This window comes from Odocoileus virginianus, chromosome 7, assembly GCF_023699985.2.
Source record: "Odocoileus virginianus isolate 20LAN1187 ecotype Illinois chromosome 7, Ovbor_1.2, whole genome shotgun sequence".
NCBI lineage: Eukaryota > Metazoa > Chordata > Mammalia > Artiodactyla > Cervidae > Odocoileus > Odocoileus virginianus.
Window position 1 is genome coordinate 59,826,260 of NC_069680.1, and position 17,166 is coordinate 59,843,425.

At 52.4% G+C, this 17,166-nt stretch overlaps 1 protein-coding gene across 1 annotated transcript in view; it reads left to right on the forward strand.

Moving 5' to 3' along the window:
- Positions 1 to 17,166, forward strand: part of COL13A1 (collagen type XIII alpha 1 chain) — a 149,203-nt gene that overhangs the window by 19,961 nt on the left and 112,076 nt on the right. The gene's annotated exons all lie outside the window — the stretch shown is intronic.

Below are 17,166 nucleotides of genomic sequence, written 5' to 3' on the forward strand. Positions count from 1 at the left end.
TGCAATGTCACACAGAGTTGAAAGAAGCCCCTGAGACAGGGATCTGGCTCCTCTGATTTACCACTGTGCCGCCTGCGCCCGATAGAATCGGTTCAAAAGTGCTTATTCCCAAGTGAATGAATTACTCCATGATTGAAAAACTTTGCCTGTCCCACCTAGATTGCTTAGGGGGCTGTGTGTTCACTATCTGGTGTCTAGGCTACACACACACACACACACACACACACACTCACCAACAAGGTTGAGGTTGCTGGGTGATGTGGCATGATCAAGCTAACCAATCTAATGTGGATTCTGAGTCGTGGTCCGTGAAGACTTTTCCAGGCTGCTTACCATTGTTGTTAAGCTATGAGAACGACAGATGGGCAAGTTTCATTATCCCCATGAGTAGCTGAAATGGGCAGCACCCCTTTGGGGGCAAGGGAGGAAGCTCCAAACAAGGGTGTGTGAGGCAAGTAACACTTTCAAGGAACTACAGAGGGTTCACCCTGCTGCAGTCTCTGCTGGCTCAGAGTCAGGCCCCTGGATGCCCGCTGTAGCAGGACACTCCCTGGGTGCTCTGGCGGGCCCTCCGCTGGACACAGGGGCTGAGGAGCCAGCACTCAGGGTCCCCAAGCCAGGGAGAAGTGGCCAGCAGATGCTGAACCTGTGGGAAATGGAGGGACCACATTTGTTGGCGGGTGAGTGGGCTGAGTCACAGCTGGGAATTACAGTTCAGGTGGCACGGGAGCTGGTGAGACCGTGACGGGCTTCAGCTGGCCTCAGTCAGAAGAAGGTCATCTGGGTTAATTAAAAGGGTGTCCAGGAGCCCTGGGAAGCTCCTTCCCTCCCTTGGGGCCCCGGAGATTGAGCCCTGGGGTCTGGGTTAGCTTTTGGGAAGAGAATGCCAAGATTAATGAGATGAGATGAAGGTGAGGCTGTGTTGACAGGGCCTGGGCAGAGCGACTGTGTGCATCGGGGTTTCTGAGGCAGCCCAGATTTCATCACAGTGTCTGTTGTCCTCATAATTCCCGGTCAGTTGCAATTGTTCTTGCTTGAAGTACATAAAGCTGGTGACAGGCAGGAGATTTGGAGCCAGGGAACATAGAGGGTTGGATTCCAGCTCTGACATTTACCAGCTGTGTGATCTTCAAGGGAGTTATTAACCTCTCTCTGCCCCAGTGGTCTTCTCTGAGAAATGTGGGTAATACTCACCTTGCAGGCATGTGCAGTTCAGAGAGTTCCATGGAGAGTACTTAGCACTTTCCTGATTCCTAGTTAGCACTACTAGTATTTTTTTCTGCTCAATTCCTCTCACACTTTAAAGATCACTGAAATCCTTATCAGACACTGTGTCCTGGTGTCAGAGGCACATTTACAGGCAGAAAGAGGCTTGGCTGTATCCTTTCCCTGCCTACCATCAAAGTGGGGACCTAACCAAGAGGGATCCATTCTGTGCTTGGGAGAGTCCAGCTCAGGTGGTCCTGGGAAGCTGGGAGCTAGGAAGGGATGCCACGGGAGGGAGGAAGAATCTAGAAGAGTGCTGCTTCGGCTCTTGGCTGGTGAGGAGAAAGCCGTGAAGCAGTATGAGTGGCTCAGGGATTCTGGGGATGAGGAAGGGCTTATGCAGGCCCTTGTGGGAAGGGTCCCCAACAGGGACTGATTTGGCCAGGAGATGGGAGGAGAGTGAGCAGGGACACCTGCAAGGGGTGTTGGAAAAGTCCCTGGAGCGCAGTTTGGCCCAAAGTACAGATCAGGTCCAGGCGGGCAACACCAGGGGCATTTAAAGGCCCCGAACTGAGGCAAAATCAGAAGGAGAATAAGGTGTGTTCCCAGCTTTTAGGAGAGTCAGTAGAGAAGGATGTGAGGGCTGCTTAGAGGTGTCTCAGACAGCAGAACTTCAGAATACAACGCATCTCCTAGGACAGGCTGGGTCCCACTCGGTCCCTAGACCTGTACTCTCTGCCCCACCTGAGGCTTCTCACCCCAGTAAAGGTATCTCCTCTGCATGCACGCCTGGGCCATGTGGCCAACCTGTGCTAAGTAATACTCGTTACTGCCCCTGCCCCTCACTGGGCAGCCAGGCTGTGCCTGGCACAGTATTGAACACTTGACGTTGACAGATGACCTTCCCCAGAACACTGGAAGCTGGCACAGTGGAGTTCTGGCATTCTGAAATGTCTGCGATGCCCATAGTCAGTGGAATACCGCTCTCATCTTTGTACCTGAATCATGCATCTCCGACTATTTCCTTAGGGTCAGAGTTTGTAAACCACTTTATGAACCACTTTTAGTCTCCTGATACTTGCAGAAGAGGACTTATGTAATTGTCAAGTGTCACACACAAGGCAAAACATTCTTCACTTTTTTTTGCCACTATCTAATATTGTCCTTGACATGTAGTAGATGCTCAATGAATATTCAATAAATCATTATCAGTTATCATTCCTGGATGCTTAGATTCTCTCTGGTGTTCTCCATCTGACCTCGGGTTGGGTTCTGACAGCTTCTCTGCTCCGAAACCACTCGGTGTCTTGCCAGATGCTGAAATCACTTGCTGTTAGGACGCAACAAACAAGCACACACTCCTTCTGCCCACTCCGGCCACAGGATTTGGAGCCCCAGACCTGTGCCTGCCCTCAGTTTGCCTCTGTGGCCAGCCAGACCGAGGTTGGAGCCCTGTGGTGGGTGTGTTCTTCCTTGTGGCAGCCTCGGGCCCCTGGGCGGCACCCAGAGAGGGCTTGGGACACACAATCGTGGGCAGAAAATCCACCTCTTTCCCTTCCTACTCTGACCTCGCCAGCATCCTCCCAGGATCCTCCCTGTCTCAAAATAGCCATCTACTGGCTGAGATCTGGCCGCATCCTGCTTCTGGGCTGTGTGTACTGTTTGCCCGGGGAGTGATGGGCCTGCAGCCTGGGACGGGATGCCAGAGGTCGAGCCTTGTTAGAAAGGTCACAGTGGCCAGAAGTTCAGAGGAATAGGTGTGGGCCATTTGCAAAGCATATTGCCTGGTGGGACAGGAGGAGGGTCTCAGGAACAGATATAAAGGCCGTGGGACTTCCTAGGCCACTTGAGAAGAATACACAGCTCAGGCAAACTCCCCAGTCAATGTCCCTGTTCTCAGTAACAAACCAGGAGCAGGACAATGTAGGCTCCAGTCAGCAAGGAAGCAGCTACTTGAGACCCGCCACTCTGGGGCTGGGCGGGGCGGGCAGTGGGTGGGACAGTCCACGGTCACACACACACAGAGGGAGCTGTGACCAGCTGAGCCTCTGGATCAGATCACTTCACAGGCTGGGCTTCAACTCTAAGGCTCAGAGTAGGTCAGAGTCACGTGTTGACCACCAGACTGAGAGGTCTGCACTTTAAGAGCAGGGGCAAGTGGGTGATATGATCAGGTTTGGGCATTCACGCCATCACCAGCACTGGTCCAGGGGATGGATGGAGAAGAGAGAAGTTGCCTTCAGCCAGGAGGGTGGGAGGGGCCACAGCCATCCTGTGGTTTAGGACTGCCAACAGGAGGTGTGCACGAAGGGTGGGGGATCCCAGAGGAGCCTGGGGCTCTGGGAAGACCTCACTGAGGAGGTGGCACTAGAAGGTGGTTGTAAAGAACAAGAAGCAGGTGGGAGGGCACACAGTTAGAATACAAACTCAGCTGCCACCATAACCAAGGACACCCTCCCCGCACTCCCCCACCAAATACAGAGATTTCAACGAGGTAGAGGAGGATGACTCTTCCCTGGCAGGCCAGGGGATGGTGGTCCAGGCTGGAAGACTGGCCCTGCCTTCTTCATCATGTGGCTTCTATCTCTGGGACCCTGGCACTGCTTTGTTCTCACCATCAAATGGCCTTTGTGAAAGGGAAGGGCCCAGGGGAGTATACGCCCAAACCCTTAAAGGCAAGACTTGGGGAAATAATTAAAAGTGCATCACTTCCCCTCATATCTCATTGGCCAACACTTAGTACATAGTTACCTTATGGTGCAGGGGAGGCTGGGCAGTGTTTTATGCTGGGCAGCTCTGTGCCCAGACACAGCTTTACTGTTATGGGAGAGCATATCCTGGGGAAGCACTAATAGTCTGCACAGAGGGCATTCCAGGCCGAGTCACGACATGGACAAAGGCTCAAGGAGTGAGAAAAAGACATGTCTGTTTAGAAATGGCAAGCAGTTGAGGGAAGCCAGAGCATAGAAATAGTGATGGGAAACACAGGTGGAAAAAGACAGCAGAGAGACAGGCTGAGGCATTCTGGCTCTCTCTGTTCAATGGGAGGCAAACGATTGTCATCCTGAGGGTGGTAGTTGATTGGTAATGTCTGCCTGCAAGGCTGTGCTAAGTTAGATCCTGAGGCTGCATCCAGGCCCAGCAGAAAGTGTGGCGGTCATTTAATGATGTCTGCCGTGGGTATAGGAGTGGTAGGCAGGGAGGCCTGTGTCCTGGCTGTGTTACCCACAGACAGTAAGATGTAGTGTCAGAGAATGCTTGGGGACATGGTGATGTTACCTGATCCAATTCATATTCTGGAGCGCAAACTAGCAAGGATGTGGAGGACAGAGAAACCCCTTCCAGCAACACAGTCTGTGATTCTGTGGACAGAACTTTATTTTCTCATGTGCTGCTATATGTGTTGAGGTTGAAACTGCCTCTCAGGCTTGGGTATTTTCCATAGGTGCTGAGGGCTGGCATCCACATGTCCTGAAGTCTTTCCTTTGTCTAGCCGGCCCTGTCTGTCCTGGCATCAGATTTCACCTCCCAGAGCCTCATGGTGTTTATAAGATCAGAACCTATGACCAGGGCTTCTATCCCAAACTGGACTGCAGTAGAGCAGATCCATCACCTCCTGCTCATTTCTTTGCAGTTCTCCTTAGTTCAGACTTGGCTAACCCAGAAAACAGAGAATTCAGACCAAAATATCCCTTGCTGCCATTGGTGAAGAAGAGGATTAAAGAGCTAATGGTTATTTTAGGGAGAACATTTAAACTAAAGAAATACTGTTGTCAAAAACCCTGCCTTACATGCCAATCACTGATGGTTAATTCTAACACATCCCTAAGGAAAAGTCTGGGAAGAGACCCCGCTATTCAGTTCAGGCTCTCCCTTGTTCTGCTTTCACATGCTGTGTCAGCTTCGTTCTCCCCACCCCCATCCCACCTCCTCCTCCTGACTTTGCAGGTTTGACCTCCCACTCAGGCTCCAACCCCTTGTGGCAACATCAATGCTCCCTTTCCGGAGCCCACTGCACTCCATCCCTGGCTGGGTTCTGTCAGTTCCACTCCTCTGCTCAGAAAGTATCCATGGCTCCCTAGTGCTTGTAAACGCCCCCACTCCAATGATAAGCCCACATTATCTCTCCAGCCTAGTCTCTGATCAACATGCCATCATGCTGTACTCTTTTTGTTCAATAAAATTGGGCTGTTCACCTGCCCCGCCTGTATACCAGTCTCATGCGTGTATCTGCTCATGCTGCCTCAATAACTTTGTTCTCCATTTCTACCTGATGAACTCTTCACCCCTCCAGACCTGCTACAGTATCCCCACAATTCCTTCCATCTTTCTCTCCCACCCTAGTTCTGCTATTAAGTTACCATGTTAACATATTGCCTGGTGTGTGCTCAATGTATAATCCAGGCAAAACCACCTACTGGGACAAGTCATTTGTCTTCCAGTGAGAAGTGGAAACAGACCAAGATGTGTACACCTGTGAAGGTTTCTTCTTGGCCATGAGCGTCAGTGATTTGATTTAGATTCTACAGGTGCAATCCTCAGTGTGAGGCACTTCTACAGTGAGAGGAGCCTTTGTGGGTTTCTAGCCAGGGAGAACCTTCCCTGCCTATGAACGCCACCAGGCAGCCTCCTTGATATCTCCCTCTGGATGTGTTTCAGGCCACCCAGCCTCAAAAGGCACACAGCTGAAGCCAATGTCTTTTCCCCACACCCGGCCTTTTCCCAGTATTCCTGATCCTGGGGAATGGCGCCGTCAGCACACCTAGGCCAGAACCTGGGCGCCGACCTGAACACCCCCTTTTCCTTCCCATCCCCTAGATCACTGAGTCTCAGGTTCCCACCCTGTCAATCGCTCCACCTCCACTACCGTCATCAGTCTGCCGCCGTCTCTCAGCTGACTTGCCGCAGGAGCCCCAGCAGGCCTCCGCCAATACCCTTTCACCCGGAAGTCAGAAGTCAGCACGTGCTCCGCTTGCCGTGCGCAGTCACTCAGTCGTGTCCGACTCTTTGTGATCCGAAGGGCGGCAGCGGCCAGGCTCCGGCTCCTTTGTCCATGGGCATTCTCCAGGCAAGAGTACTGGAGTGGGTTGCATGCCCTCCTCCAGGGGACCTTCCCAACCCAGGGATCGAACCCAGGTCTCCCACATGGCAGCGGATTCTTTATCGCCTGAGCCACCGGGGACGCCTGAAGTCAGCGTGGTCTTTTTTAAACTTAACGCATCTCCCTACGGCTTCCCTGGTAGCTCGGGTTCAATACCTGAACCCTGGAGGTCAGGAAGATCCCCTGGAGAAGGAAGTGGCAACCCACTCCAGTGTTCTTGCCTGGAGAATCCCATGGACAGAGGAGCCTAGCGGGCTACAGTCCTTGGGGCTGCAAAAGAGCTGGGCGCAGCTTAGTGACTAAACAACAAGGCTTTAGCTACGCTTTAACCTTCAGCGCTTTCTGCCCCCTCCAGTATAAAGGCCCGAACCCCTAATGTGACCTGCTAGCCCCCCAAGTCTCCCCTCATGCTGGTCTCCCCTTTGCAGGCCCAGCAGGCTCCCTTGGGATACCCAGCTGCCTCTCTGATGGCATTTGGATGGAGAGGCTGTAGATGAAGGGAGCTGCCGTCAAGTCAGAGCAGGGATGCCGTGCTTTAGCGATTAGACAACTGGTTCAATAAGGCCTGGATGCTGGGCTTCAGATGAAGGCACGTCCTGGAGACTTTGTGGCCCCTTTCAGCTCCAGCTTGTCCCAGAAGCGGGCTGGCTGAGGCCTTGGAAAGGGCACCTGGCCTCAAGGAAGCCCCTGGCCCTCATGGGAGGGGGCGGGTCAGGGAACAGGCTTGGGAAGGGCCACACAGCTGGGATCCAGGTGCTGCCCTCTAAGAAAACACTGCCTCCCCTCACCCGCCCCAGCCCCCTGGAAGCGCCTCCCCTCTCAAGGCCATCCGCGGGAGTTTTAGAGCTGCCCGGGGAATTCTCTAAAGTTAATTTCTTCCCCATTTCCTCTCAAAAGCACTCCCAGACCCCCAGGCCGCCTGGAGGATGCTGATAATGTGTTTCTTCTAGATGGGCTCTGATAACGCCTACCCGGGTGGTCGCGAAGATTTGTAGAGAAATAAAAATAAGGAAATGGGGGTTCCGAACACACAGTGTGCTGTGCCCGGAAGGGCCCTGGGCTGGAAACGGGTCCCAGGCCCTGAGGACTCCGAGCTGGCCACTGCCCTGTCTCTGGGCCTCAGTTTCCTCACTTGTGAAGAGAGGTGGACACCTGTGAAGAACAATTTAACTGTATCTGGTCAAGTGTAGAAAGCCGCCCCCCTCCTGCCACACCCTAGAGAAACACTCACACGTGCGTACGAGGGGAAAAGGTCCACCCCGGCTCTGTGTGTGCTACTGACCACAGGGAAAGAAAACCTAAATATTTGTCAGTAGCAGAGTGGAGACTCGTTGCGGGGTATTGAATAGTGGTGCACTTAAGTCCCCTACATACGAATGAGCTATGTCCTAAGAGCACGTCCCTAAGTCCAGTTTGTTTGTAAGCGCAACAAAGTTAGCTTAGGTACCCAACTGACACAATCGGCTAAACAGTACTGTACTGTAGGTTTGTAATACTTTTCACACAAATGATACATGAAAAACAAACACAAGCAATAAAACATTTAAAATTTTTCTAGTACAGTACCTTGAAAAGTACAGTAGTACAATACAATAGCTGGCATACAGGGGCTGGCATCAAGTGGACAGGCTGCCCGTGCGCCACATCAGCAAGGGGACAGTGGTCCGCTGAGGGTAAACAGGGGCCTCATTTTGTCCAGGGTTAGGTAAGTGCCCGACAGAGGCATAAGCATCACATTTGGGAAGTGAGAGAGTAGGAATGATGCCTTTGAAGAGAGGAATCAGGAAAGGCTTCCTGGAAGAAGTGGAATGTGAGGCAGGCCTTGCAAGACCAGTGAGATGTCAGTAAATGAAAACCTTTATAAGAACATCATGAGTGACAGAAACAGTGTAATAACAGTGTAGAGATAGTGTTTCCCACTGTGGAAAGGGAGGAATAATCTAGAATGACTATAGCAAGCTCATGTGGAGGGATGGAGGAAGAGAAAATGATGGGAAGGTGGGGTGGGGGAGATGGACTAGGGAGGGAGTTGGATGACATGCTGAAGATGCATGGTAGGTTTCTCAGAAAGGGTGTGATGTGAACCAGCTGAGCGCAGCTGCAGTGGAGGAGAGTTGGTGTTGAGGAGCCAGGAAGAGGCAACACCAATCCTGCTAAGAGAAGACATGGAACATCAGGTGGTACAGGCTGAGAGGTGGTGAGATTGCAGGGATAAAATGGCAAGTGTAGGCTGCTGGTTAGGTGTGGGCAAAGCAGGGGTCGAGGCCATGCTGAACCTGTGAGCCCGGGTAACCAGTGATGATCCTGGCATGTATTTCTGTTAACAGATGGCATTATACCTCAAACTTAGGACAGTATTACTTATGTTCCCACCAGCCATTTTGGGCTGTATGGCTGTGGTTATCCCTAGTTCAATGATGAAGAGACAGGCTCAGAGATGTTCAGAGACTGTCCAAGGTCTACAGCTAGAAGACAGAGTCCGAGGCTTCCAATGCCAGCCCATTTGCCCTCAGAGACAAAGCAGAACAGAAGGGAGTAGGATGGAGAGGAAAGAGGTAGGGCTCTATTTTGCTTTTTGGTTTTTTATTTTTTGGCCACTCCATGAAGCATGTGGGATCTTAGTTCCCTGACCAGGGATTGAACCCGTACCCTCGGCAGTGGAAGCACAGAGTTTCAGCCACTGCCAGGGAAGTCCAGGGCTCTATTCTGGACAAGCTGGCCAGGGGCGGGGGGCGGTGAGAATATAGGATGTTTCTGTGGAAGTGCTGAAGTCCTGGGAGGGCTCCTCCCTGGGGGTGGGAGAAGGAAGCTCTGATTCTGTGACCTTACCTGTACCGGCAGCCGTCTGGCAGCTAAGGCCACTGCTCAGGGCAGAGAGGTCAGGGGTGCACCTTGCTGGAGACTTTGTGCCCTGGGAGTTGTCGCCTCTCCCAGGGTGAGCTCTGGCCCCACGTGTGCCAGGGACACAGGGGCTCCTGCCCCCCACACAGTGGAGGGTCCTCCTCTGCCCACTCTGTCCTGGAGGACCCCGGGTGAAGCTTCCAGTGCAGTGGTGCTAAAGGAATGCTGGGGTTGCTCTGCCGGAAAGGAGAAGTAAACGGGAAGGGCTGTGGCCCACATAAAAGACTAGAAGGTCAGACACCCTTGACACGTGGATGCAGCCCTCAGCTCTTCCTAGAGCCACCCGGCTGCTCACTCCCTGGCTGGTGCCCCCATTCCTTCTCAGCCCCTCCAGCCTCTCAGCTACTCCCCGGCAGATTCCTGTCCACCATCAAGGCAGCTTGGATGGTCTCTGACAGCAGCTGGTCTGACTGCCTGCTTTGTACCTTGCATACCTGACTCCATCCTCCCAGCCTCTCTCTGAGGCTGACTCTCACATGACCACGTTTCCAGATGACTCTGAAGCTCAGAGCACATCTCTCAAGGATACAGGGCTAGGAAGTGGCAGGGTTGGGACCTGAAACAAACTGTCAGAAGTTATGTCCTGATGGACTTCCTCCAGCCACGGGAGTGAGTACTTCCTGGGAGCAAACTGAGGAGTTGGCAGTGGCCATAATTCTTGTCCGGGGAAGTAGTATTGGATAAGGCTGGAGGACATAAATTAATAATGATAGCAACAACGTGTATCAAGGGCTTACTCTGTGCCAGGCACTGATATAAGCTCTTTATCACATTATCTCATTTAATCCTCATAATTACTTTACCTGGCAGTTCCTATTATCTCCGCTTTACAAGTGAGAAGACTGAGGCCCAAAGAGGTTGTGTCATGTGACCAAGGTCACAGAACTAGCATGTGCTGGCGCCAGAATTATTTCAACCTAAGAAGTCTAGGGTCTTCCCGAGTGGTCCAGTGGTTAATAATCCACCTTCCAATGCAGGGTTGCAGCTTCGATCCCTGGTGGGGCACTAAGATACTGCAAGCCTCATAGTCAAATAAAACACCAAAAAACAGAAGCAGTGTTATAGCAAATTCAATCAAGACTTTTAAAATGGTCCACATCAAAAAAAAAAAAAATCTTAAAAAAAAGTCTGACTCCAAAAAAACCAGCGCAGTGTCAGAAGGCAGACTTGCTGTCTCTCCGTCTCTGTCACTTTCACTCAGCACTCGACAAACTGATGCCGTGGCCTGTGCTCGGGAGACTCAGAAGAGCTTAGGTGAAGGGAGTCTAGGTAAAAGGAAGAACAGGTAAAGCAGCGGCAGCTTCAGAGTCCAAGGGCTCCCGTAGGGGTGGGCCTGCTGGAGATAGTGGCGGATAGTGGCAGATGGGTCCCCTGCATGGGGCAGTCCAGCTGCAGTCCTGGGGTCACCTCTGTGAGGCGGGCCACAGGCAAGGCAGGGACCAACACTGCTGACGATGGCCTGCCCAGCTGGCGTTTGTCCTGAGTCACTAGCCCTGGGGGTTAGAAGACAGCCAGTAGCCCAGCTGCACTGGGCTCCTTGGTGAGGAGAAGGAGAGGCCCCCAGATCCACCTGAGGGGGTGAGGCAGAGGTTGGTGGGGGCAGGGCAGGCAGAGGAGGGAAGGAGAAAAGGATCCCCAAAGAGTCCGACCCTCTGGTAGCTGAGTGGCAGCAAGACTGCCCTGGGCCTGCCTGCTCATTCTTTCTAGCTCACTTCACCAACTCCTTGCAGCCCAGTGCTTCTTCCCACCCCCCGCCCCGAGCCTTTGCCATCCGTGTGTTTGGCAGAAATGGCAGGCAAGGCCAGGGGGGATGTCCCCAGTGGGCAGAGGTGCAGTGAGAGGAGCTGGGGATGGCTGGTCCAGTGCCCATGTCACCGCATTCCTTGGCATGTGGACACCTCTGCCCAGTGGAGACCCTGGGCGGGGGGTTCATGGGGGTCAAGCACCAGCTGGGGGCTCCAGCAGAGGGGTCTGCCACTGCAGCCAGCCCAAGTGGGGGAGGAAACGCGTGAACCCTGGCATGGATGCAGGCGCGCACCCAGCAGGTGCGGGTGGCTGAGTGGATGCCAGCTCCCCAAGTAGCTATAGGGGCTGCCACAGGGTAGCCGGGCACGTGGTCAGGGAGGCCTGGGCCTCCGGGGGCAGCGTGGACAGGGCAGGGGGTGTGGGCTCCTGGCATGTTGACCTGGAGGGGGCTCCCCTGGTCATATCTCCAGACTCTCTCCTGGACACCTAGGACCCCAGGGCTTTGGGGCCCAGAATGTCCCCTTCATCGCCCTTCAAACTTAAAAGCTGGTGTCAGCCCTCCTGGAATGAGACTTTCCTCTCCCTCAGGTGCTCATGAGTCTTCACACCGTGGCCGCAGGGACATTCCTGTGGCTTCGCCCATTCAGCACACCAGCGTTGGCTCTGATTGGCGGGTCTCCATACGGCTCTAGTTCCTAGTACCTGACTGCACCACCCCCTGCTCTGCTCCTTGCTGATTGGAACTTGGAGGTGTTGACAGGAGCATGATGTTCTGTTTTTACTTCAGGGAGTGGGGATGAGGAAGGGGCAGATGACTCACTGGACTGAATGTACACTGACTCTGGGAAACAACACTGGCAGTTCACAGAGATATTTTTTTAAAATCTATATCATGTCATTCTTTTGAAATCATGTGCTCTTGCTCTGGAAAGTCTGTTCAACTCTAGAAGAATCTGGCTCCCAACTCTTAACAATTATAATCCTGGCTTCTGCCAAGTGCTCCCCAGCTTAGCTGAGGAAGGAGCAGGAAGGCAAGCTGTGCATTCAGAGAGGAATGTGAGGAGCCTTTAAGGTGTGGGGAGAGATCAGCCTTAACCCTGGATCCTGACCGGGTGCAGAGGGATGGAAGAGGGCACGTCTCCTCCTTACAGTGGCCAGAGCCAGACCGCGACACCAAATGGACATCAGAGGCCACCTTGATGGGGAGGCAGGGGCCAACCCATCCTTTGAAGGGAAGCTTCCCAGCAATCCAAACTGTGTGCAACTCAGTCATGAGCACTCTCTGCAACCCCATGGACTCCAGCCCAGCAAGTTCCTCTGTCCATGGGATTATCTCAGCAACAATACTGGAATGGGTTGCCATGCCCTCCTCCAGGGGATCTTTCTGACCCAAGGGTCGAACCTGCGTCTCTTGCAGCTCCTGCATTGGTAGGCAGGTCCTTTACCACTGAGCCACCTGGGAAGCCCAAATCCAGACTACCTGTCACATAAACATAGCAGCAGAGCCCCGCAGGTGGGATTGGGGTGTCCCACTGGTGACCCCTCCAGACACCTGGATGCTCTAAAAGCAGGATACAGAATACACCACTGTCCTCCAATCTGCTTATTTTTTATAATTGGGAAAAATGGGGCCGTAAGAGGAAAAAAGGAACTTGCCTCAACCTGCACAGTTAGATGGGCATGGCCAGGTTCTCAGTGTCTTGTCCTCCAAATGAGTCCCCAGAAGCACTCCTAGGGCCACAGGAAGGGTGGACTTTTACGGAAACCAAGGAAAGGCAGAAGAATGTAAAATAGCCCAGTGGCCAGTGTTGGCCAACACTGTGATGCATCCTGAGGCCAGGAGCTCCCACAAAGATGGGCATCTAGTTCCGGATTCATCTGTCCATTTGACAACCTGTCCTTCCTGCCAGAATAAATGATGATGTCATGTCCCTAAAGCTGATTGGCCCCTGAAGCCACCACTCCCCGCACGACTATTTCCAGGGATGAAGTCAGGTCCAGTCTTCTCGACTCCTCCCCTGGGCATGTCTCACTCACCTTCCTTGCTTCTGTGGTGGGTGGTAAGTCCTTTGAGAGTTAGACATCGACCTTGACTCTCACCTCTCCATCCTGTCTGCCCAGCCCCCTGTAGGGTGGACACCTAAGGCAATAGGATTATGTTTCTGTAGAACAACAGACTCAAAGATTCTGAAGAAAGAAAGAAGGAAGATACAGAGAAGGGATGTTATTTTTGTTGTCCAAAGGAAGCTCAGGCTTGGGGCCCATTTCTGATGTTCATTCTAACAGCTGTAGTAGGGCTAGCTGCTACTCACAACATTTGCCCACCGTAACATCCCCTGTGATATAAGTCACTCTCTTAGTCTTGGGAAGCTCCAAGTTCCCCCAGCCCTTCTCTATTCCCACACGATCTGGTCTTTGTCATCTACAAGACACAGGAAACCAGGGCCCTGTGAACTGGCTACTCTTAGTCACTCCACCCACTAAGTCCTGGGCAGGCAGAGTGTGTTCCTACTCCAGGGCATCCAATCAGCCCCTTCCTCATGTTGCAAGGGCCTCGTGTCCCTCCCTGACTTGTGTCAGAGCTGGACAGGCCAAGACAGGTTTTAGTTTGAACTTTGGCTTTAGAGACAGAGTCTAAAACACAGAGCAGGAGGCTTCTTCAGCCGTGTGTAGAGGCATCTGGACTAAGGAGTGGCAGGCTTGTCTGCTGGCTGACTTCAGGATTTGACTGTGTTACAATGGGCAAGTGACTTTACATCTCTGAGCCTCTGCTTTCTCATCTGTGAAATGGGGATGATGACAGCATCTATCTCATTGTACTGTTGTGGGCACTAAGGAGATGTAGGTAGATCTCTTGGCACAGTGCCTGGCCCAGGGAGGTGCCTACTACATGCTGCTCTTCAGCTCTCCTGAAGCCCCACCTGGGACTCTTTTGACTGCCCACATTGCCTCTCCTCCTGAGTTTTTGAAACACCACTGCCCTGAGACCAGGGCATATACCTGAGACCATATACCTTCCAAAGGAATATGTTTGAACATCTGTCTGTTAGCTGCAGCAAATACAGAAATCTCCACTGATGCCCTGCTATATGCAGAGCACCAGGCACTTAGGTAGATACAACCTTCATAAAAGCTTCAAATCTGCAGAGTCCTAGCTTCCGTGCAATGATGTGGCCCTGGCTCTCTGGTTTAGTTCCTGCGTCTGTGAATTGGAGCTGCAACAGTCTCACTGCATCTCTCAGTGAGTTCTGTGTATGCAGCTCCTTTGAAAGCTCTAAATCGCATTGCCGTTTGCGGCAAACGTACCAGTTGTTATTTTGTAATTTACACAAAGACGAAGACGACCTTCCTTATCCCTGCCTTCTAGAAGCTCCTCTCCTGACTGGGACCTGAGCAGTATCCACAGGAAACATTTCACTGTTTATATGCTGTGGTGTGTACATACCAGCTGCGGCATTTAGAGAGTGTGGTGGGCTTAGAAGCCTCTCCCAGGCAGGTGACCCCTTCACTCATTCATTTTCAGGGGCAGGTACTGTGCTAGACTGTAGGGGTCTAAAGGTCAAATTAACTGATCAGCCTTGCCTTCCTGGGGCTTCCATTCTAGTAGAGAATGTAAGCATAGAAAGAAGTAAATGAGAGAGCTCCCCTACTGGTCTAGTGGTTGAGACTCCGCACTTCCAGTGCAGGGAGTACAGGTTTGATCTCTGGTTGGGGAACTAAGATCCCACATGCCTTGAGATATAGCCTAAGAAAATCTTTTTTTTTTTTTTTTTAAAGAAATAAATAAGAAAAAATATCCATTGATCATTATGATGAAAATGAATCAAAAGCATATATTCTATGGAGACTGGTAGTGGTGGAGCAGTGGTGGGTGTTTGATGATGGCCAGGGAAGGCTTCCATGAGAAGGTGACATATGAACTGACAAGAGGGACCCAGTCTTGTGAAGAGTTAACATGATTCAGAACTTGAGAGCTGCTTAGACTAAACTTGGCATAAAACAGAGCATCATAAAAGTGTCTGTTAAATTAATTGGGCTTCCCTGGTGGGTCATATGGTGAAAAATCTGCCTGCAGTGCAGGAGAGCCAGGTTAGAACCCTGGATCAGGAAGATCCCCACTTGATTGATTAATTAGTTCAGAGGATAGGGTGTGAGCATGCTAGTCAGTAGGAATAGCATGTGCAAAGGCCCTGAGGTAAAAAATGAGCTCAGTGTATCTGAAGAAGAGAAAGGTTGCAGCCAGCTGGTGGAGTGAGTGAAAAGGAGAGAGCTCATGCCCCCAGAAGGCACAACTCTGGCCTGTGGGGTTTGTAAATTTCATCATTGGTGAACCGAAAGTTTTAAAAGGGGAGCCACACACTTGATGTACAACTCACATTCTGCTTGGCTCTGGAGAGAATGGATTACAGAGGCGGGGAGCAGAGACAGGGAGAGACAAGCCTACTATGGGTGTCCAGGTGAGAGGTGGTGGTGACCGAGGATATAGGAGAAGAGGAGAGGCCTGGGCTGTTTTGGAGGTGACATTGGCAGGCCTTGCTGCTGGGCTGTCTGCAGTGAGGGGAGACAGAGAAGCGAGGCAGGACTCAGAGCTTTTCAGCGGGAGCATTGGGCTGTGCAAGGCGTGGGGCTGGAGCATGGCTAAAGCCCTAAGTGCCGGGTTCCTGGAGGCACCGCAGCAGACCTGGAAGAAGAGACTGGAGGGACAGTCAGTGGCGTTGAAGGCGCCGGCTCTTTAAGGATCTTATCATTTACACACCCCCAGCTGTGGCATCTGTTGACTGGAGTGAGGAGTTGGTTGAATGGCCTGGTTTCACTTCCAGTTCATCAGTTCATGCCCGGGTTTATCAGGTACAGAGAGGGGCCTGGGTTTGGGAGGAGGGAGAGACGGGCCTGTCTGTACAGTTGTGGAACACAGTTTGTTGGCTGGTGTGATGCAAAGGGCCCCCAGAGTGAAGATGTCCTGAGTTCCCCTTCCCACCACATGGCTCCCGGCGCACTTCCTTCTCCACTGACTCCTGCCAGGCTAGGATGAGGGGCTCCCTTTGAAACTTGAGCGAGGTAAATTTAGGACAAATTCAGGAAGTCCTGCTTCTCACAGTCAACTCGGGAGCTCAGGGACCGGTTGCCCCTCGAGGTGCTCCAGACTGGGAATGTCACAGGATCCCAAAGGGATCCAGGGGAAAGGACAAAATACAGAGCCCTAAATGGCTCTGAAGAGGAAACCTGGGATCTGAGTGACCTTTAAGTTGACGTCACAGAGGAAACCAGTCCCACGAGTCTTGTGCTGGCAATGCAGTCGGGAACCTTCCTAATCTAGCTCCGAACCCCCAGGCCTGGAGCTGGAGGGATCCCACACGCTGCCCCACGCAGTCTTCTCCGTTCACCCAGGAGGACAGTCCTCTGTCGTCCCTGCCAGAAGCCCCACAGTGGCACCAGTGCCTTCATGTCAGATCCAACCTGGCCCCATCTGGTTCCATCTCTCCCCACTGCCCCCCTGCCCACCTTGCAGTCTCCTGGGGGCTCTCCCCCCATCCCTTCCTCTGCCCTCTGCTGAGAACACTCTTCTTCATCTTTGCCTGTTAACTCTCTCTTACCCTTCATATTGGACCTGAATTGTAATTCTGATCCAGGGAGTCCTCCCTGGTTCCCAGCCCTTCTCCCACCAAATGCCTCTGCTAAAAGCTTCCTCACAGCCTGCTGGTCTTCCAAGCATACCCTTATCCCACTGTGTCATCATGGCCTTTTTAAATGTCTGTCTCCCCTCTGCACAGCCAGCTCTGTGCCCTTCCCAGCACCTGGCATGGAGTACATACTCTACAAACCATCATTTAAGGTGTCAAGCCCAGAGAATGGAATTGCCTTGCACACAATCACAGTAGCATCCTTTCGTTCATTCATTCATTCGTGCATTCAACTCGTGTCACAGGGCACCTGTTCCATGTTAGGACCAAGCAAGGTGCTGGGGACCCCAGGGCATGCAAAGCAAGTCCCAGAACTTACAGTCTAGTGAGGGAGGCACCTCCATCAATCCCACTGGCAGATGTACAATTGCAGGGGTGACCGCTCCTACCAAACAGAGTACAGGCTTCCATGACAGACTGGAAAGAATTCTCAGGGTCAGAAGCTCCAGGAAGGTTCCCCTGAAGAAGTGACCCTTGAGGAGTAGAAATTAACCAAGCAAAGAGGGGAGGGAGAACATTCACTCCAGGCAA